General features: G+C 49.4%; 1 protein-coding gene across 1 annotated transcript in view; it reads right to left on the reverse strand.

The window, feature by feature from the left end:
* The window catches only part of LOC134929276 (uncharacterized), a 170,519-nt gene extending 149,753 nt beyond the window's left edge, over positions 1 to 20,766 (reverse strand). Inside the window, exon 1 of the mRNA XM_063924982.1 lies at positions 20,478 to 20,766. The gene's annotated coding sequence lies outside the window, so the exon portion shown is untranslated. The remainder of the gene's footprint in view (positions 1 to 20,477) is intronic.
* Between the last annotated feature and the right edge of the window lie 2,851 nt (positions 20,767 to 23,617).

Below are 23,617 nucleotides of genomic sequence, written 5' to 3' on the forward strand. Positions count from 1 at the left end.
ATACCCTATAGAAGCCTATGGGATTCTTACCGCCGCCCCACGCCGCATCCCGCCGCCGCTCCGTGCCGCTCACGACGACCCCTCCTTCCCCCCGGCATACCTGAGCTGCTGCTGGTGCGGCCCCACTCCTCCTTCTCCCCCGCATCACAGCCTTGTCTCCTTCCGGCTGCAGGGGGGAGGAGTAGGAGCCCGGGGACTCCCTGCACAGGTCACCTCCCGAGTCTGGGAGGTGACAGAGACCCCCGCTGACCCCCGCCGAACCCCGCAGACCCCGGCAGACATCATCGCGGGGGGCCTCCTATACCGCATTGCGAAACTAATCGCATATGTTAGTACATATGCGATTAGTGTCGCTGCGGTAGGCGGCGATGGCTTATAGTACATCCCACCCTTGGAGAGAGATAAAGTGCAGATGTCCAAACCACCCAATCATCCTCTATCACTTATCTAGCACATTACATGAAATGATACCTGTAGTTAGAAGCTTCATTTTATTTGGGCAAATACTCAACTTTATCTCTCTCCACGGCTTGATACATCTCCCGGAAAATATCATGTCTTTCTTTCACGTAATTAACAAGTTAAATTAATTAATTGTCTTGGAAATAGGGTAAGAAATTCACAGTATAAAATAATGTTATAAAGGCTTGTCAATACCTCCTGGTACATTTACATTGATTTATCATTCACATTTCTTCCATGCCAGACAGGGGCAGATTGGGAACGTAAACTGGCCCTGGAAAGATATGAAAAGTGGCCTCATGTAGGTTGGAGTATGTAGCTATAAGCGGGGCCCAACACAAATTGGGCTTAAGCAAATTGTTAGCATTACCCACAGTGGTAGTAAGCAAGGCTACTGCAGCATGGTAGGCAGTCACAGCACCAGCAGTAGGATCGTGTCACAGGAGGTGGAGATCACACCGGTGGGTGAGGCATTACACTGGTAGGCAGTCACAGCACCAGCAGGAGGATCGTGCCACAGGTAGTGATGAGCGGGTTCGGTTCCTCGGAAACTGAACCCCCCCGAACTTCACCCATTTTACACGGGTCCGAGGCATACTTGGATTCTCCCGTATGGCTCGGTTAACCCGAGCGCGCCCGAACGTCATCATCCCACTGTCGGATTCTCGCGAGATTCGGATTCTATATAAGCAGCCGCGCGTCGCCGCCATTTTCACTCGTGCATTGGAAATGTGAGGGAGAGGACGTGGCTGGCGTCCTCTCCGTTTATTGTTGATGCAAATATTTGTGCTTGCTTATTGTTTCATTGTGGTGACTGGGAAGCAGCTGTATAATATAGGAGGAGTACAGTGCAGAGTTTTGCTGATCAGTGACCACCAGTTTTATCCGTTCTCTGCCTGAAAAAAACGCTCCTTATCTGTGCTCAGTGTGCTGCATATATCTGTGCTCACACTGCTTAATTGTGGGGACTGGGGAGCAGCTGTATTATATAGGAGGAGTACAGTGCAGAGTTTTGCTGACAGTGACCACCAGTATACGTTGTCTGCCTGAAAAACACTCCATATCTGTGCTCAGTGTGCTGCATATATATGTGCTCACACTGCTTTATTGTGGGGACTGGGGACCACCAGTATAATATATAGGAGGAGTACAGTGCAGAGTTTTGCTGACCAGTGACCACCAGTATACGTTGTCTGCCTGAAAAACACTCCATATCTGTGCTGCATTGTAGTATATAGTAGGAGTACAGTGCATAATTTTGCTGACCACCAGTATATAATATATAGGAGTACGGTACAGAAGGCCACTGCTGTACCTAACACAACACAGGGGTGAGTATCTACTGCGCCCACAGACAGCTGCGGTGAAGGCGTCCAAGGAGATGTCACTCTCTCTCCAAAAAGAACAATCACAAACAATACAATGGTGCGCCTTCTACTGCGCTATCCGCCAGTTTAAGATTTTAAATTAATGGTCACTTTTCACAACCATAATAAAGTCTCAAACACGAGGAGAGATAGCTTCCAACAGTTCAAATAGTTCAGGCAGAGTGGTATATTAGAGTCTATATGGATGGTAATTGATAGATGTAGGTCGTATGCAGGTACGCACCGTACTTACATGTGCGGTGTGCACGAACTGTTCATAAAGGTATCTTTCTCCTCCTTACGTGTCGTGGTTTCCCTTGCTCTTCTTTCCTTTTTTCAATCGCCGCTCATAAAACAGAGAAGGGCAGAAGGGGGGGGTGCAAAAAAACCCAGATGGTGTAATACGTTCAATGTACAATTGTCAGGATGATGTATGTGCAACTAAGAAATCGATATTATGTCAGGAACATACCCAAATTACATCAAAATAAGCGGGTTGCTCATATAAAGGTATCTTTTCAAAAGTACTGATGAGAAAAGAGGGTCATGCGTACCCCAGACTCACGTTCTGCATATATCGCACAGGCACATCAAGGTTTCTTTAGTGGATTATTCCCTGTTCACCACCTTCCGTGCTGTTATCGAGGCCACAAGATGCTCGAACCCTCACAAAAGAGAAGAGTAAAGGGGTACATAGACCCCAATAGTGTAATACGTTCGATATATGGCTACCAGAAAGGTGTGCAGGAAATGAGGAGGTGATACAAGATCTGGGACGTACCAAACTTACATAGACATAAGACAAGATAATCTTATAAAGGTATCTTTCAAAAGTATTGGTAGTGTGGGGGTGATGCGTACCCCAAACTCACGTTCTACAGATGTTGTGCAGGCACGTCACAGTTTCTTTACTGGATCCCTTCCTTTTTCCTCTTCTATACTGTCGCTGAGGCCACAGGATACACAAACCCTCACAAAGGAGAAGGTTTCATGATAATGTGTCCATTTATTGTAAATAGTTAAAAAAAAATTCTAAAAAGTCCTCATAAAATTATCAAGATATCAGATGTATAATATGAGTCACCATGTACATAACAGAGGATAACAACCCAATATTGGGAGGTAGTTATAGAGAAAAAAACACAGACCTGGGGTGTGGGGAGGTGTCTTGACAAAGACTGTTTAGTTGAAACGCGTTGGTGGTAAAGGAGGGACACCCCAATATCCAGGAGAACAGCCGTTTGGAGTGTGGGAGTCCGGAGTTACCACACCCCAGGTCTGTGTTTTTTTCTCTATAACTACCTCCCAATATTGGGTTGTTATCCTCTGTTATATACATGGTGACTCATATTATACATCTGATATCTTGATAATTTTATGAGGACTTTTTAGAATTTTTTTTTAACTATTTACAATAAATGGACACATTATCATGAAACCTTCTCCTTTGTGAGGGTTTGTGTATCCTGTGGCCTCAGCGACAGTATAGAAGAGGAAAAAGGAAGGGATCCAGTAAAGAAACTGTGACGTGCCTGCACAACATCTGTAGAACGTGAGTTTGGGGTACGCATCACCCCCACACTACCAATACTTTTGAAAGATACCTTTATAAGATTATCTTGTCTTATGTCTATGTAAGTTTGGTACGTCCCAGATCTTGTATCACCTCCTCATTTCCTGCACACCTTTCTGGTAGCCATATATCGAACGTATTACACTATTGGGGTCTATGTACCCCTTTACTCTTCTCTTTTGTGAGGGTTCGAGCATCTTGTGGCCTCGATAACAGCACGGAAGGTGGTGAACAGGGAATAATCCACTAAAGAAACCTTGATGTGCCTGTGCGATATATGCAGAACGTGAGTCTGGGGTACGCATGACCCTCTTTTCTCATCAGTACTTTTGAAAAGATACCTTTATATGAGCAACCCGCTTATTTTGATGTAAGTTGGGTATGTTCCTGATATAATATCGATTTCTTAGTTGCACATACATCATCCTGACAATTGTACATTGAACGTATTACACCATCGGGGTTTTTTGCACCCCCCCCCTTCTGCCCTTCTCTGTTTTATGAGCGGCGATTGAAAAAAGGAAAGAAGAGCAAGGGAACCCACGACACGTAAGGAGGAGAAAGATGCCTTTATGAACAGTTCGTGCACACCGCACATGTAAGTACGGTGCGTACCTGCATACGACCTACATCTATCAATTACCATCCATATAGACTCTAATATACCACTCTGCCTGAACTATTTGAACTGTTGGAAGCTATCTCTCCTCGTGTTTGGGACTTTATTATGGTTGTGAAAAGTGACCATTAATTTAAAATCTTAAACTGGCGGATAGCGCAGTAGAAGGCGCACCATTGTATTGTTTGTTACTGCTGTACCTACCTCTGTGTCGTCAAGTATGCTATCCATCCATACCTGTGGTGCATTTAAGTTTTGCACAGTTTGCTGACCACCAGTATATAATATATAGCATTACGGTACAGTAGGCCACTGCTGTACCTACCTCTGTGTCGTCAAGTATACTATCCATCCATACCTGTGGTGCATTTAAGTTTTGCACAGTTTGCTGACCACCAGTATATAATATATAGCATTACGGTACAGTAGGCCACTGCTGTACCTACCTCTGTGTCGTCAAGTATACTATCCATCCATACCTGTGGTGCATTTCAGTTTTGCACAGTTTGCTGACCACCAGTATATAATATATAGCATTACGGTACAGTAGGCCACTGCTGTACCTACCTCTGTGTCGTCAAGTATACTATCCACCAATACCTGTGGTGCATTTAAGTTTTGCACAGTTTGCTGACCACCAGTATATAATATATAGCAGTTCGGTACAGTAGGCCACTGCTCTACCTACCTCTGTGTCGTCAAGTATACTATCCATCCATACCTGTGGTGCATTTCAGTTGTGCGCAGTATATATAGTAGTAGGCCATTGCTATTGATACTGGCATATAATTCCACACATTAAAAAATGGAGAACAAAAATGTGGAGGTTAAAATAGGGAAAGATCAAGATCCACGTCCACCTCGTGCTGAAGCTGCTGCCACTAGTCATGGCCAAGACGATGAAATGCCATCAACGTCGTCTGCCAAGGCCGATGCCCAATGTCATAGTAGAGAGCATGTAAAATCCAAAAAACAAAAGTTCAGTAAAATGACCCAAAAATCAAAATTGAAAGCGTCTGATGAGAAGCGTAAACTTGCCAATATGCCATTTACGACACGGAGTGGCAAGGAACGGCTGAGGCCCTGGCCTATGTTCATGGCTAGTGGTTCAGATTCACATGAGGATGGAAGCACTCATCCTCTCACTAGAAAAATGAAAAGACTTAAGCTGGCAAAATCACAAATCCCCAAGGAGAGTCCAATTGTGTCGGTTGCGATGCCTGACCTTCCCAACACTGGACGGGAAGAGCTTGCGCCTTTCACCATTTGCACGCCCCCTGCAAGTGCTGGAAGGAGCACCCGCAGTCCAGTTCCTGATAGTCAAATTGAAGATGTCACTGTTGAAGTACACCAGGATGAGGATATGGGTGTTGCTGGCGCTGGGGAGGAAATTGACCAGGAGGATTCTGATGGTGAGGTGGTTTGTTTAAGTCAGGCACCCGGGGAGACACCTGTTGTCCGTGGGACGAATATGGCCATTGACATGCCTGGTCAAAATACAAAAAAAAATCAGCTCTTCGGTGTGGAATTATTTCAACACAAATGCGGACAACAGGTGTCAAGCCGTGTGTTGCCTTTGTCAAGCTGTAATAAGTAAGGGTAAGGACGTTAACCACCTCGGAAAATCCTCCCTTATACGTCACCTGCAGCGCATTCATCATAAGTCAGTGACAAGTTCAAAAACTTTGGATGACAGCGGAAGCAGTCCACTGACCACTAAATCCCTTCCTCTTGTAACCAAGCTCCTGCAAACCACACCACTCAGTGTCAATTTCCACCTTACACAGGAAAGCCAATAGTCCTGCAGGCCATGTCACTGGCAAGTCTGACGAGTCCTCTCCTGCCTGGGATTCCTCCGATGTATCCTTGAGTGTAACGCCTACTGCTGCTGGCGCTGCTGTTGTTGCTGCTGGAAGTCGATCGTCATCCCAGAGGGGAAGTCGGAAGACCACTTGTACTACTTTCAGTAAGCAATTGACTGTCCAACAGTCCTTTGCGAGGAAGATGAAATATCACAGCAGTCATCCTGCTGCAAAGCGGATAACTCAGGTCTTGTCAGCCTGGGTGGTGAGAAACGTGGTTCCGGTATCCACCGTTAATTCAGAGGCAACTAGAGACTTGATTGAGGTACTGTGTCCTTGGTACCAAATACCATCTAGGTTCCATTTCTCTAGGCAGGCGATACCGAAAATGTCCACAGACGTCAGAAAAAGAGTCACCAGTGTCCTAAAAAATGCAGTTGTACCCAATGTCCATTTAACCACGGACATGTGGACAAGTGGAGCAGGGCAGACTCAGGACTATATGACTGTGACAGCCCACTGGGTAGATGTATTGCCTCCCGCAGCAAGAACAGCAGCGGCGGCACCAGTAGCAGCATCTCCTAAACGCCAACTCGTTCCTAGGCAGGCTACGCTTTGTATCACCGCTTTCCATAAGAGGCACACAGCTGACAACCTCTTACGGAAACTGAGGAACATCATCGCAGAATGGCTTACCCCAATTGGACTCTCCTGGGGATTTGTGACATCGGACAACGCCACCAATATTGTGCGTGCATTACAGCTGGGCAAATTCCAGCACGTCCCATGTTTTGCACATACCTTGAATTTGGTGGTGCAGAATTATTTCAAAAACGACAGGGGCGTGCAAGAGATGCTGTCGGTGGCCCGAAGAATTGCGGGCCACTTTCGGCATTCAGCCACCGCGTGCCGAAGACTGGAGTACCACCAAACAGTCCTGAACCTGCCCTGCCATCATCTGAAGCAAGAGGTGGTAACGAGGTGGAATTCAACCCTCTATATGCTTCAGAGGATGGAGGAGCAGCAAAAGGCCATTCAAGCCTATACATCTGCCCACGATATAGGCAAAGGAGGGGGAATGCATCTGACTCAAGCGCAGTGGAGAATGATTTCAACGTTGTGCAAGGTTCTGCAACCCTTTGAACTTGCCACACGTGAAGTCAGTTCAGACACTGCCAGCCTGAGTCAGGTCATTCCCCTCATCAGGCTTTTGCAGAAGAAGCTGGAGACATTGAAGGAGGAGCTAAAACAGAGCGATTCCGCTAGGCATGTGGGACTTGTGGATGGAGCCCTTAATTCGCTTAACCAGGATTCACGGGTGGTCAATCTGTTGAAATCAGAGCACTACATTTTGGCCACCGTGCACGATCCTAGATTTAAAACCTACGTTGTATCTCTCTTTCCGGCAGACACAAGTCTGCAGAGGTTCAAAGACCTGCTGGTGAGAAAATTGTCAAGTCAAGCGGAACGTGACCCGTCAACAGCTCCTCCTTCACATTCTCCCGCAACTGGGGGTGCGAGGAAAAGGCTAAGAATTCCGAGCCCACCTGCTGGCGGTGATGCAGGGCAGTCTGGAGCGAGTGCTGACATCTGGTCCGGACTGAAGGACCTGGCAACGATTACTGACATGTCGTCTACTGTCACTGCATATGATTCTGTCACCATTGAAAGAATGGTGGAGGATTATATGAGTGACCGCATCCAAGTAGGCACGTCAGACAGTCCGTACGTATACTGGCAGGAAAAAGAGGCAATTTGGAGGCCCTTGCACAAACTGGCAGTATTTTACCTAAGTTGCCCACCCTCCAGTGTGTACTCCGAAAGAGTATTTAGTGCAGCCGCTCACCTTGTCAGCAATCAGCGTACGAGGTTACTTCCAGAAAATGTGGAGAAGATGATGTTCATCAAAATGAATTATAATCAATTCCTCCGTGGAGACATTCACCAGCAATTGCCTCCAGAAAGTACACAGGGACCTGAGATGGTGGATTCCAGTGGGGACGAATTAATAATCTGTGAGGAGGGGGATGTACATAGTGAAAGGGGTGAGGAATCGGAGGATGATAATGAGGTGGACATCTTGCCTCTGTAGAGCCAGTTTGTGCAAGGAGAGATTGATTGCTTCTTTTTTGGTGGGGCCCAAACCAACCAGTCATTTCAGTCACAGTCGTGTGGCAGACCCTGTCGCTGAAATGATGGGTTCGTTAAAGTGTGCATGTCCTGTTTATACAAAATAAGGGTGGGTGGGAGGGCCCAAGGACAATTCCATCTTGCACCTCTTTTTTCTTTCATTTTTCTTTGCATCATGTGCTGTTTGGGGACAATATTTTTGAAGTGCCATCCTGCCTGACACTGCAGTGCCACTCCTAGATGGGCCAGGTGTTTGTGTCGGCCACTTGTGTCGCTTTGCTTAGTCACACCAGCGACCTTGGTGCACCGCTTTTTTTCTTTGCATCATGTGCTGTTTGGGGACAATTTTTTTGAAGTGCCATCCTGCCTGACACTGCAGTGCCACTCCTAGTTGGGCCAGGTGTTTGTGTCGGCCACTTGTGTCGCTTAGCTTAGCCATCCAGCAACCTTGGTGCACCTCTTTTTTTCTTTGCATCATGTGCTGTTTGGGGACTATTTTTTTGAACTGCCATCCTGCCTGACACTGCAGTGCCACTCCTAGATGGGCCAGGTGTTTGTGTCGGCCACTTGTGTCGCTTAGCTTAGCCATCCAGCGACCTCGGTGCAAATTTTAGGACTAAAAATAATATTGTGAGGTGTGAGGTGTTCAGAATAGACTGAAAATGAGTGGAAATTATGTTATTGAGGTTAATAATACTACGGTATCAAAATGACCCCCAAATTCTATGATGTAAGCTGTTTTTGAGGGTTTTTTTATAAAAAAACACCCGAAAAATTTTCAGGGAGGTTTTGCCAAAACGCGTCCGAATCCAAAACACGGCTACGGACCCGAATCCAAAACCAAAACCCGAAAAATTTCCGGTGCACATCACTAGTCACAGGAGGTGGAGATCACACCAGTAGGTGAGGCATTGCCCTGGTAGGCAGTCACAGTACCTATGATAGCTACACCCCTATATATAACACATGTTACTGTGACAGGGAAGGTGGCCTTTCTCAGCTCTGGGCCCCATAGTAGCTGCCAGGGGCAGATTGGGATCGAACATCAGCCCACAAAATTTATGGAAGCAGCCCTTATGGGTGGAGGAGTCTGTTGAGGGGGAGGGGCCAGTCAAGAGGGCGGGGTCACTCCTCAAAGGTCCTGATTCTGAGATAGACACAGTTGGGGCCTCCTTTGCTTTACGTTATGCTAATGTTTACCTGTGACTGTGGCCCTCATTCCGAGTTGATCGCTCGCTAGCTACTTTTAGCAGTCATGCAAACGCATTGTCGTCACCCACGGGGGAGTGTATTTTCGCTTTGCAAGTGTGCGATCGCATGTGCAGCCGAGCGACATGAACACATTTTGCGCAAAACAAGACCAGCCCTGTAGTTACTTATCCTGTGCGATGATTCTAGCGACGGAGGTCCTGGAATTGACGTCAGATACCCGCCCTGCAAACGCCTGGACACGCCTGCGTTTTCCCAAACACTCCCAGAAAACGGTCAGTTGCCACCCACAAATGCCCACTTCCTGTCAATCTCCTTGCGATTGGCTGTGCAAATGGATTAGCTGTTAAAAGCATTGCACAACAGCGATGCTCTTTGTACCTGTACGACGCACGTGCGCATTGCGGCACATAATCATGCACAGTTTTGCCGTTTTTTTACCTGATCGCAGGGCTGCGAAAATCGGCAGCGAGCGATCAACTCGGAATGACCCGCTTTATGCATATGCTGCTACAATACCCTTCCCTGATGCACATCTGTATGTCTGAATATAGGACTGATATGCCCACTTTCAGTGTCTACTGATGCTGCTGTCATGCCTTTAATCTACTTCTGATTTTATTGATTTTTCATTCTACAAACCCCTTTTTTTAACCGTATATGTTTCAAAGTACAGGGAGGAGGAGCACACACTACATACAGCACAGTACAGGGAGGGAGCACACACTACATACAGCACAGTACAGGGAGGGGGAGCACACACTACATACAGCACAGTACAGGGAGGGAGCACACACTACATACAGCACAGTACAGGGAGGGAGCACACACACTACATACAGCACAGTACAGGGAGGGAGCACACACAAGTAGTGAAACACAGACACAGGGGACCAGCGCAGCAGAATCTGTCCCAGTGGCCAATCGCCCCTGATTACATACATAGCCACCATATTACATACATAGCCACCATATTACATACATAGCCACCATATTACATACATAGCACCACATTATTACATGAATAGCACCACATTATACAAATAGCACTGCATTACACGTACAGCACCACATACGCGTATAGCACCACATTACATGTTTGCACCGCATTAGGGCCAGGGCCGGCGCTACCACTAGGCAGCTTTAGGCAGCTGCCTATGGGCGGCGACCACTGGAGGGCGGCACCGCACAGTGAATTAAAGAGAGCACTTTCTTTACCATGTGCCTCGCCTCAGTCCAGCCAAACTCCTCCTTTTCTTTAAGACACAGAGGAGCAGCTCGTGGGCGTCTGTCTTTCTTCAACGTGAGTGACATGACTGACTGTGTGAGTCCCTAATTCATTCTGCAAGTTCTGCAACCCTGCCGTGCCGCCCCCCCCACCTCTGCGATAGCCCGCATAGTGTAATGTAATGTTATATTCAGGCTGCTGCCGCCCGCCGCATGTATGTGCTCCTGAGTCCGGGGTCCGTCCCACATTATCTTTATGAGCAGCTATCACTGCCGCTCCCCCCCGCGATGGTCTCCCGCGCCATGATGGCCGCTCCGGCGTCCGCCCCCCCCCCCCCCCATCTCCTCTGCATTTGGGCACATGAAGCAGACCAGTCACCCGCTGACCTGGTCCGCTCCGCTGCCGCATCGTGTTACCGCTCCTGCGCCGCCTCCCCCCTACGATCGTCTGCAGCTTCTTATCCGTGCACCCCCCCTCGGCCCTCCATGCAATCTCGCGACTCGCTCTCGCATCTGACGCTCACTGAATGGTACCTGCTGCTGCCTCCCCGAGTTCCCCCCTCCTGCATCTTGTTACCAGCTCCCCCCACAGCTATTGTGCTCCCGATGCCGACCCACCCCCGCATCTTGTCCCTAGGATCATCTATTCTCCCCCCCCCCCCCCCGCAATTGGGCTCCCACATGTTGCCGCCCCCCCCTTTCCTTCATCTTGTTACCAGCTTCCCCCACAGCTATTGGGCTCCTGCTGCCCCCCCCCCCCCCCCCGCATCTTGTCCCTAGGTTCATCTCTTCTCCCCAAGCCCCCCCCCCCCCCCGCAATTGGGCTGCAACATGTTGCTGCCCCCCCTTCCTTCAGCTTATTACCAGCTCCCCCCCTCGATCAGGAGCACCCAGGGCCAGGAGAGTACTAGGAGGACGTCTCACACACTCCCCCATAGCCTGACACACACATGCTGCCCCATAGCCAGACACACACACACGCTGCCCCATAGCCTGACACACACACGCTGTCCCATAGCCTGACACTCACACGCTGCCCCATATCCTAACACACACGCTGCCCCGTATCCTGACACACAAACGCTGCCCCACAGCATGACACACACACGCTGCCCCATAGCCTGACACTCACACGCTGCCCCATAGCCTGACTCACACGCTGCCCCATAGCCTGACACACACACGCTGCCCTGTAGCCTGACACACACACGCTGCCCCGTAGCCTGACACACACACGCTGCCCCGTATCCTGACACTTACATGCTGCCCCATAGCCTGACACTCACACGCTGCCCCGTATCCTGACACACACACGCTGCCCCGTAGCCTGACACACACACGCTGTCCCATAGCCTGACACTCACACACTGCCCCATAGCCTGACACACACGCTGCCCTATAGCCTGACACACACGCTGCCCTATAGCCTGACACACACGCTGCCCCATAGCCTGACACACACAGTGCCCCATAGCCTGACACACACACAGTGCCCCATAGCCTGACACTGACACGCTGCCCCGTAGCCTGACACACACACGCTGCTGACTGGGCAGTGGGTAATTGATGGTCTTGGGGGGGCAGTAGGCAGAAGTTTTGCCTAGGGTGCCGAGTAACCTTGCACCGGCCCTGATTAGGGCCCTCATTCCGAGTTGTTCACTCGCTAGCTGCTTTTAGCAGCATTGCACACGCTAGGCCGCCGCCCTCTGGGAGTGTATCTTAGCATAGCAGAATTGCGAACAAAAGGTTAGCAGAATTGCTATTAAATATTTCCTTGCAGTTTCTGAGTAGCTCCAGACCTACTCCTAGATTGCGATCACCGCAGTCCGTTTAGTTCCTGGTTTGACGTCACAAACACGCCCTGCGTTCGTCCAGCCACTCCCCCGTTTCTCCAGCCACTCCTGCGTTTTTCCCTGGCACGCCTGCGTTTTTTAGCACATTCCCGTAAAACGCTCAGTTACCACCCAGAAACGCCCTTTCCTGTCAATCATTCACCGATCAGCAGTGCGACTGAAAAGCGCCGCTCGAGCAACAGCAAAACTACTAAGTTTTGTGTTAAATAACTAAGCGCATGCGCGCTGCGTACCATGCGCATGCACATTTTTCACCTAATCACAGCACTGCGAAAAACGGCAGCGAACGAACAACTCGGAATGACCACCTATATGACTAGCACCACATTACATACATAGCCACCGCATTACATACGTAGCCATCGCATTACATACGTAGACACCGCATTACATACGTAGACACCGCATAAATAGGCCCATCACCATGGACAGACATTGGGCAGCTATAGGGCTGCCTGGTCAGCTGGCATCCTGAGAACAAGGAACATCCTGCTCCTGTCCAGTCCGCAAACCATACACTGTGACCGGGGACGCCTTAACCCTTACACTAACATGATAATGCAAATAATGTAATAAAAAATAACCTCTCTGCCGGGTCCCCTTCAGTGCTCAGTCGCCGCTCTCGCCAGTTCAGTGAGAGTGCGGGAGCTGGGGTGGCAGCGGGTATAGTGAACCTGGCTCCGACCATCGCTTTGCTGCTGCTTCTGGGCCGGGCTCATTGAAAAGACCTTTGCCTGGGGCCAGGGAGAGAATGCTGCTGGGCTGGTTAACTTTCTCAAGGTCCCCCATTGGTTAAACAGCATCACCACTTTTCACGGCTAGCGGCACCTGGAAGTGCCCGCTAGCCTAACTTCCGGATTGCATTCCAATGAACCACAAGTACTGGAAGCAGTGTGAGCCAGCCCAGACTGAGTGTGAATCGGCCTGGCTGAGGGTGATATGGGACCAGCCCATAGAAATCTGTCATGGTGTCCTGGTTGGCCAATCCGCCCCTGGTAGCTGGACTCCCTGCACCTATGGTAGCCACGTCCTTGTATATAACACATGTAACTGTAACAGAGGGGTGGCCCCTCTCAGCTCTGGGCCCCATAGCAGCTGCAGTCCTCGCACCTATGGTAGCTACACCCTTGTATATAACACGTGTAACTGTGACAGGGAAGGTGCCCCTCTCAGCACTGGGTCCCATAGCAGCTGCACTCCCTGCACCTATGGTAGCTACACCCTGTATATAACACATGTAACTGTGACAGGGATGGTTGCCCCTCTCAGCTCTGGGCCCCATAGCAGCTGCACTCCCTGCACCTATGGTAGCTACACCCTTGTATATAACACATGTAACTGTAACAGGGAGGGTGGCCCCTCTCAGCTCTGGGCCCCATAGCAGCTGCACTCCCTGCACCTATGGTAGCTACACCCTTGTATATAACACATGTAACTGTAACAGGGAGGGTGGCCCCTCTCAGCTCTGGGCCCCATAGCAGCTGCACTCCCTGCACCTATGGTAGCTACACCCTGTATATAACACATGTAACTGTGACAGGGAGGGTGGCCCCTCTCAGCTCTGGGTCCCATAGCAGCTGCACTCCCTGCACCTATGGTAGCTACACCCTTGTATATAACACATGTAACTGTAACAGGGAGGGTGGCCCCTCTCAGCTCTGGGCCCCATAGCAGCTGCAGTCCTCGCACCTATGGTAGCTACACCCTTGTATATAACACGTGTAACTGTGACAGGGAAGGTGCCCTTCTCAGCACTGGGCCCCATAGCAGCTGCACTCCCTGCACCTATGGTAGCTACACCCTGTATATAACACATGTAACTGTAACAGGGAGGGTGGCCCCTCTCAGCTCTGGGCCCCATAGCAGCTGCACTCCTTGCATCTATAGTATCAGGATGCTGACCGCTGGAATCCCAACCGCCGGTTACACGATCCCAACGCATGATAGAGCATATGGTACTTGCCTATTCTCCCGCAATGTCTTGGAGACTCCAGGATAGCGGGCACCAAGGTGTAGGCATATATTCAGTAATGCCTCAGTTCCACACTCTGATGCCCACTTCCCGTGTGAAGTGACCAGTCCAGGCGAGCTGATGACGCTATTCCTGCTGAATCCCATCATCATGGCCCCTTCCCCCGCTTTACAATGATGTAATCGTGGCTTTATATACTGTGCCTTGATGATGCGATTCTGCTGTCATGCCCCTGCACTGCTCACATGGTTGCGCCATACCCCTCCCAACTGGCAGCCAAGAACTTGGTAAGTGTGTGATATCTGGGCCCTGTAGTTCACCAGCAAAAAGTATCTATTTTTTAACCATTTCATCACCCCCACATCCACTGCATACAATGGGGTCTATGTACTAAGCATTGGAGATAGATAAAGTGGATGGAGAAAAAGTACCAGCCAAACAGCTCCTATCATTTTTCAAACCCAGCCTATAATATGACAGTTAGCAGCTGATTGGCTGGTACATATCTCCTCCGTCCACTTTATCTCTCTCCAAGGCTTAGTAAATAGACTCCAGTATTTGTAACGAGCCCCAGTGCTTTAGCCTACCAAACACCCACCACCACCAATTTTGCAACTAAACACTGTAAAGTATGAGAGGACATGGGCTGTTATCCGATGTCTCCACTGTACAGCTGGCCACATGCAGGCCCATCCCGCCTCAGGAGCTGCGGCCCAGGATTATTCATCAATTTGACCTCACACTTGGATGGCCAAACCTGACATGGACCAGTAAAACAGCCCCATGGGGTTTCCGGAGGATCTATGGGGCCAATTCACACCTGATTGCTCGCTAGCTGTTTTTTGCAGTCCTGCGTTCACATAGTCGCCGCCCACCGGGGAGTGTATTTTAGCTGTGCAAGTGTGCGATCGCATGTGCAGCCGAGCGGTACAAAAGATTTTGTGCAGTTTCTGAGTAGCCCAGGACTTACTCAGCCGCTGCGATCACTTCAACCTGTCCGGGACCAGAATTCACGTCAGACACCCGCCCTGCAAACGCTTGGGAACGCCTGCGTTTATCCAACCACTCCCAGAAAACGGTCAGTTGACACCCACAAATGCCTTCTTCCTGTCAATCTCCTTGCGATCGCCCATGCAAATGGATTCTTTGCACAAAACCATCGCAGAGCAACGAACCGCTTTGTACCTGCGCGACATGCCTGCACATTGCGGTGCATACGCATGCGCAGTTCTGACCTGATGGCTGCGCTGCAAAAAACGCTAGCGATCGATCAGGTCTGAATTAGGCCCTATAAACACTGTGTTATGTGCACATTAAGTGGTATAAATGAAAATGTATGGAACATGAGTAATTAACATGAATTCAAAACAAATCATCACATTATAATGAAGTCCAGTAAACATGACATGATGGGAGTTGTAGTGCACAAAGGTCCTCCTAGACAGATCCGCACATGACATTCCACCATGCACAGGGCTCAGCCACCAAGCATCCCTGGAACTTGTTATAAAATGATGCCAAGTATGACAGTCACATATCAAAGTAAACTCTAAGTCAGGCATGTCCAAACTGCGGCCCTCCAGCTTTTGAGAAACTACATATCCCAGCATGCCCTGACACAGCTTTAGTATTCTCTGACGACAAAACTCTGTCAGGGCATGCTGGGATATATAGTTTCACAACAGCTGGAGGGCTGCAGTTTGGACATGCCTGCTCTAAGTGTATCTACTACATAAAAGTGAAAATCCGTCCTTCTGTCTTTCTATACAAATCCACAGTTTATAAGCGACGATCGTGACATTTTACATACGAGTGTATTAAAACACGGCGGGGGCAACTAAAACAATTAGAAACATACTTGCCATACGGCCCCCCGGAATAGCAGGCAAGTCTCCCGGAATCAGGGGTCCCCCTGCCCGTCCGCCCACTTAGTGTGTAAAGTGGGCGGTCTGGGCAGTTGATGACGCGTTTCTTGCTGAATCGCGTCATCATAGCCACGCCCCCTGCAGTTGTAATGCCGGTGATCGCAGCATTACAGAGCGGGGGCGTGGCTTAAATGATGTGACACGGTAACTCCACCCCCATCCCGCCCCTGCCCCACCCCCGTCCCGCCTCCGGTCCACCTCCTCCCCACGTCACAGCCCTCCCCTGCCCCCCCTGCTGAGCCGACCTGGCTGCTCTCTCCCGCAGAGAGCAGCCAGAATGTCGGCAAGTATGATTAGAAATCCCTAGCACCCCTAGGGGGGCAGACAGCAGCACAGAGTGTAACAGGAGACAGCATAACTCCGGAATTGCTGGAGCAATGTACTCAAAACTTGGTACACATATGACTTACAATCTGGGAACAAACACTGTGGGAGGAAGACACCCTAGGGGTGAGGCAGCAGCACTGAGTATTTTAGCAGACAGCATAACTCTGGAATGCCTGCAGCAATTTACAACAAACTTGGTACACATATGACTTTCACTGTGGAAACAAACACTGTGCGGGTCAGACACCCCTAGCACCCCTAGGGGTGGTGCAGCAAAACAGAGTATGTCAGCAGACAGCATAACTGTGGAAGGCCTGGAGCATACTTGCCTACTTTTGAAAACCACTTTCAGGGAGATTTCAGGCGGCAGCAGAATACGCAGCGCTTTCCGTTGGTGGAGGTGGGTATCGGGCCATGCATGTCTAGGACCACCTATGAGAGTATTTATTGCCACTCAGGGGTGTGTCCTGATGAAAACTATAGTACTAAAAGCACTATATATTAAGTTAGCGTGTACTGTACACTTGTGAGGAGACTGACAAATAGAGAACCTACAGTATATACACTGGTGTGCGATTGTGTGATTTTAAATTATATATATATATATATATATATATATATATATATATATATATATATACACATATACACACACACACACACATCACACCCAGTACACACAGCACCGTAATCTACTACATTATACACACAGCCAGAGCCGTAGCTAGACATTTTGGTGCCCTGTGCCGGAAAAAAAATTGGTGTGCCAAAGGCGCGCATCAAAATTATATGGGCGTGGCTTCATGGGAAAGGGGCATGACCACATAATTCGCATTACATTACCCTGCACAGTATTGTACTTTTGCCACATTACACCACACAGTAGTACCCCTTATACACATTACACCAGGTAGCCTACGCCAGGTAGCCTCTTACACACATTACGCCAGGTAGCCTCTTACACACATTACACCAGGTAGACTACGTCAGGTAGCCTCTTACACACACATTACACCAGGTAGCCTCTTACACACATTACATTACACCCCCCCCATATTACATACAGTAGCACATTACATTTTACACCCCCCATATTACACACAGTAGCACATTACATTACACCAGCCCCATATTACACACAGTAGCGCATTACATTACACCAGCCCCATATTACACACAGTAGCGCATTACATTACACCAGCCCCATATTACACACAGCAGCAAATTACATTACACACACCCATACTACACACAGTAGCACATTACACCCCCCCCCACACATATTACACACAGTAGCACATTACATTACACCCCCCATATTACACACAATGCAACATTACATTACACACACCCCTATTACACACAGTAGCATATTACACCCCCCATATTACACAGTAGCACATTACACACACACCCATATTACTCACAGTAGAACATTGCATTACACACACAGCCCATCAGTGATCGCGCAGGGACAGAAATTATGTGGGTCCCAGGGACCCATCATTTATAAAATTTGGAGTCCCACTTCATTATTTTTGGGTCACATCAAATTTTATTGAAACTAAATCTATTAAATGGGCATCAGACCTCTAAACATACCCTTTAAATACACTTAAACCTCTATATGTGTCCTTTAATGTCCCTCAGACCACCTTACATGGAATTAGATCATTCTACATACACCTAAAATTCCCATCAGATCCCCCACATGCCCTCAGACATTGCACATATAAACAGTGGTGGAACTAGTGAGTGGTGGACCCAGGTTAAAAAATATGCTTTGGGTCCCCCACTCATACGCCTCCCCCCACACATGCTAAAGATTAGCAAGACAGTACGTTCATGCACTGTGTGCCCTTGGCTGTTCTCCCTCCACGGTAGCACGTTTCCCACTACACATTGCGGCACTACATCCCCCCCCCCCCTACAAACTACATCCCTGCACTATAGTCCCCTTATAATATGCTATACTACTACGTTACATCACCCTATATATATATAACTTGCACTACATCACTACACTCCATTTTTGCACTACACCCTTCCTATACCCTGCCGTACATCACTACACTACATTACTTAATACATCCCCCTACATGCCGCACAACATACACTACATCCCCCCATATGCTGAACTACATCACTACACTACATCCCCCCCATGCGCTGCACTACATCACTATATCTCCCTCCCTATACGCTGCACTAATTTACTACAGTACACTACACATTAACATTAGCAACATCCCTCCAGATACCTTCTCAGCTCCTCTGTCCTATGGAACTCAAACAGGGTAGAATGAGGGTGCAGGCAGGGTAGTGTGAAAGAGGGGAACAAATTTAAATTGGTGGTGACAAGGTGGAGGGTAAGAAGCGGTCGAGCCTAGTCCTCAGAACATGAGGAGCAGATTATAATATAGAGGGTCAGTCATGTGCGGTCGCACCTGAGACCATCAGTGCAAAGTACTGATTTTAGTACTTTGCTAATGTGTAGGACCTGTTCTGCATGTGAGCGAGCAGGTCCTGTGGCACAGGATGCAGGCCGGCATTTGATTGGCAGTCTGATAACATTTCATTTCGGGGAGGTGCGGCAGGTTACAGGGGAAAGATTGCAGCATTGTGGGAACAGGGAATGAAGGGGACAGGCTTTGTCCTGCAGAAACTGCCCCCTACTCTTCTCCAGGGTTCTCTTGTCGTATTCCTGCCCATGCCACCCTCAGCCGCCTCCTGTCCCGCCACCTACTGCTGGCATCTTCTGTGGGCATGACTCCAGCATGCTGCTTACTCCGCAGTTAGTATTCTGCAGAGGCGGATTGTCTACCCATTAAATCCCCCCCCCCATCCCCTTCCCCAACTGTAGCACGCAAGATGATTTTTCTGTGTACTGATGAGCCCCCTCACCTGCTGTAGTTATAGCCCACCATCCTCAGACCTGACATTGATAGTGGCAGCGAGGGGCTCTATCCAGTGCTGCTAGAACAGCCAGAATGCTGTGTGTAATCTGGCAGCAGCCTCTTCATCCCAGAGTCCTTAGGGTTGCCATGGGTTTATACATTTTTGTTCTGTGTTATTCAGTCAAACACACCATGACCCTATATACACAGGAGGTTTCCACATTTCATCCTAGACTGTCAGCCCCGCCCCCCGCATTGTAGCAGCTGAATGACTAAACCAGTAAAGGCACTCGCAATCCCCACCCCCAATGCACAGCACCACGCCGTCCCCCCGCTGCCGCACCCACAGCACTCCCCCATCCCTGCACCGCACCTACCCTGCTAGTCGGTGACACTCCTTCGCACTCCCCCATCCCTGCACCGCACCTCCCCTCCGCTAGTGAGTTTTAGTCCACCGCACTCCCATCCCTGCACCTCCCCCCGCTACTCGTGACACTCCTCCGCTCTCCCCCATCCCTGCACCGCGCTGCTGCTGGTGAGTGACAACGCACCGTACCACACTCCCCTCCGTTGCCTAAGCATACCTTACCTTTCATAGGATGATCGGGGTACGGTGAAGCAGAAGGGGAGAGCAGGAGATCACACTCTCCATATAGTCTCCTCCCCTTTCTCTGCTGACAAAGTGAAACTGACAGACTCGCACAGGACATGGACAGCGCTGCTGGCCAGAGTGCATCCTGAGGGACCCAACGGGTTTTAATTTTCGGGTCCTCACTGTCATTTTTGGGGTCAAATACGCGCTGTAGCGCGTTTTTGCGATCACTGCCCATATTACACACAGTACAACATTACATTACATTACACACACACACACACCCATATTACACACAGTAGCACATTACATTTTACACTCCCCCATACTAAACACAGTAGCACATTACATTACACACAGCAGCACAATACATTACACCCCCCATATTACACACAGTAGCACATTACATTACACCCCCCATATTACACACAGTAGCACAATACAACACCCCTCCCCCCCATGGTAGCACATTACATTGTACATAGTCCCCCTACCCCCAATAACCCCCAGTAGACACTGTACCTGCCTGGTTTGTTGCTCCCACCTGTGAAGAGCAGGGTCAGGTGGCAGCCCTGGGACAGTGTGGTGTGGGAGGTAGCACAGAGCAGCCACATCCAGCAGCAGGGAAGTTGGGCTGTTACAGGAAGCCTACTGTGGTGGGCGGGGCCAGCCACAGCGATGCAGAGCCCCTGGCTGCCGGGTCATGTGCTTCACTGGTGGCTGCTGTGCTGATTTACACCCTGCTGCTGGTCAGACTGCCTGACTCTGGTACAGGGCACTAGGGCAGTGACCAGGACTCTCAAAGCACACAGTCTGCATTTCCGGCGCAGGCCCCGCCCCCCGCATTTCCGGAATCGCTCATGCGCAGTCCGGATTCACTGGGATGAAGAGTTAAAAACCGGGAGGGCTGACAATGTATGCGGGGCAGCGGGAGGCTCATGTAAAAATCGTGAGCCTCCCGCTGAATGCGGGAGGGTAGGCAAGCCTGGCCTGGAGCAATTTACACTAAACTTGGTACACATCTGAGTTACAATCTGCAAACAAACTCTATGGGGGTTAGACACCCCTAGGGGTGGGACAGCAGCACAGAGTATGTCAGGAGACAGCATAACTCACGAATGCCTGGACCAATTTACAAAAAACTTGGTTCACATATGACTTGCAAGCTGGAAACGAACACTGTGGGGGTAAGAAACCCCTAGCACCCCTAGGGGTGGGCCAGCAGCACACACTATGGGGGTCATTCCGAGTTGTTCGCTCGTTGCTGATTTTCGCAACGGAGCGATTAAGGTAAAAATGCGCATGGTACGCCTTGCGCATGCGCTAAGTATTTTAGCACAAAACTTTGTAGATTTACTCACGTCCGAACAAAGAATTTTCATCGTTGAAGTGATCGGAGTGTGATTGACAGGAAGTGGGTGTTTCTGGGCGGAAACTGACCGTTTTCTGGGAGTGTGCGGAAAAACGCAGGCGTGCCAGGATAAAACGCAGGAGTGTCTGGAGAAACGGGGGAGTGGCTGGCCGAACGCAGGGCGTGTTTGTGACGTCAAACCAGGAACAAAACGGGCTGAGCTGATCGCAGTGTAGGAGTAAGTCTCGAGCTACTCAGAAACTGCTAAGAATTATTTATTCGCAATTCTGCTAATCTTTCGTTCGCAATTCTGCTATGCTAAGATACACTCCCAGAGGGCGGCGGCCTAGCGTGTGCACTGCTGCTAAAAGCAGCTAACGAGCGAACAACTCAGAATGAGGGCCTATATCAGGACATGCATGATATTTCAGTGATGACAGGGCTGCACGTGACAGGGCCAGTGACATGATGTGAGGAGGGGAATGGAGGCAGCAGGAAGCCACAGACTGAGAGTTGTATAGTGAGAAGAGCAGTGGGACCAAAAAGGGGTGCGGCCACTACACAAAGTGCATCAGGGAAGCAAGATATGCCTATATACTAGCATACCCTCCAACTGTACCTTTTTGGCAGGTACAGTACAGTACCTTTTTTATGGTCTGTACCGATTTTTGGCTCTCCAAACTTCCATTGAAAGTATAGGAAAAGGGGCATGACCACGCCCCCTTTACACGTGGCAACGCCCCCTTTCCTACTTTGTACCAATTTTTATGTGTAAAATGTTGGAGGGTATGTACTAGATCTCCAATCAACGTAAATTAACAAACTAGCATTCTCATTTGCCATCCTCATCCTATACCAAAGCACGGGTATTCAACTATCTAAAATGTTATTTCTCTAACGTCCTAAGTGGATGCTGGGGACTCCGTAAGGACCATGGGGAATAGCGGCTCCGCAGGAGACTGGGCACAAAAGTAAACCTTTAGAACTACCTGGTGTGCACTGGCTCCTCCCCCTATGACCCTCCTCCAAGCCTCAGTTGATATTTTGTGCCCGAACGAGAAGGGTGCACACTAGGTGGCTCTCCTGAGCTGCTTAGTGAAAAGTTTAGTTTTAGGTTTTTTATTTTCAGTGAGACCTGCTGGCAACAGGCTCACTGCATCGAGGGACTAAGGGGAGAAGAAGCGAACTCACCTGCGTGCAGAGTGGATTGGGCTTCTTAGGCTACTGGACATTAGCTCCAGAGGGACGATCACAGGCCCAGCCATGGATGGGTCCCAGAGCCGCGCCGCCGGCCCCCTTGCAGAGCCAGAAGACAGAAGAGGTCCGGAAAATCGGCGGCAGAAGACGTCCTGTCTTCAACAAGGTAGCGCACAGCACTGCAGCTGTGCGCCATTGCTCTCAGCACACTTCACACTCCGGTCACTGAGGGTGCAGGGCGCTGGGGGGGGGCGCCCTGAGACGCAATAAAAACACCTTGGATGGCAAAAAATGCATCACATATAGCTCCTGGGCTATATGGATGCATTTAACCCCTGCCAGAATACATAGAAAAACGGGAGATAAGGCCGCCGATAAGGGGGCGGAGCCTATCTCCTCAGCACACTGGCGCCATTTTCCCTCACAGCTCCGTTGGAGGGAAGCTCCCTGGCTCTCCCCTGCAGTCACTACACTACAGAAAGGGTTAAAAAAGAGAGGGGGGGCACTAATTACGCGCAGTATTAAAGATACAGCAGCTATAAGGGGAAAAACACTTATATAAGGTTATCCCTGTATATATATAGCGCTCTGGTGTGTGCTGGCAAACTCTCCCTCTGTCTCCCCAAAGGGCTAGTGGGGTCCTGTCCTCTATCAGAGCATTCCCTGTGTGTGTGCTGTATGTCGGTACGTTTGTGTCGACATGTATGAGGAGAAAAATGATGTGGAGACGGAGCAGATTGCCTGTAATAGTGATGTCACCCCCTAGGGGGTCGACACCTGAGTGGATGAACTGTTGGAAGGAATTACGTGACAGTGTCAGCTCTGTATAAAAGACAGTGGTTGACATGAGACAGCCGGCTACTCAGCTTGTGCCTGTCCAGACGTCTCATAGGCCGTCAGGGGCTCTAAAGCGCCCGTTACCTCAGATGGCAGATATAGACGCCGACACGGATACTGACTCCAGTGTCGACGGTGAAGAGACAAATGTGACTTCCAGTAGGGCCACACGTTACATGATGGAGGCAATGGAAAATGTTTTACACATTTCTGATAATACGAGTACCACCAAAAAGGGGTATTATGTTCGGTGAGGAAAAACTACCTGTAGTTTTCC

Source organism: Pseudophryne corroboree, chromosome 5 (genome assembly GCF_028390025.1).
Source record: "Pseudophryne corroboree isolate aPseCor3 chromosome 5, aPseCor3.hap2, whole genome shotgun sequence".
Taxonomy (NCBI): Eukaryota; Metazoa; Chordata; class Amphibia; order Anura; family Myobatrachidae; genus Pseudophryne; species Pseudophryne corroboree.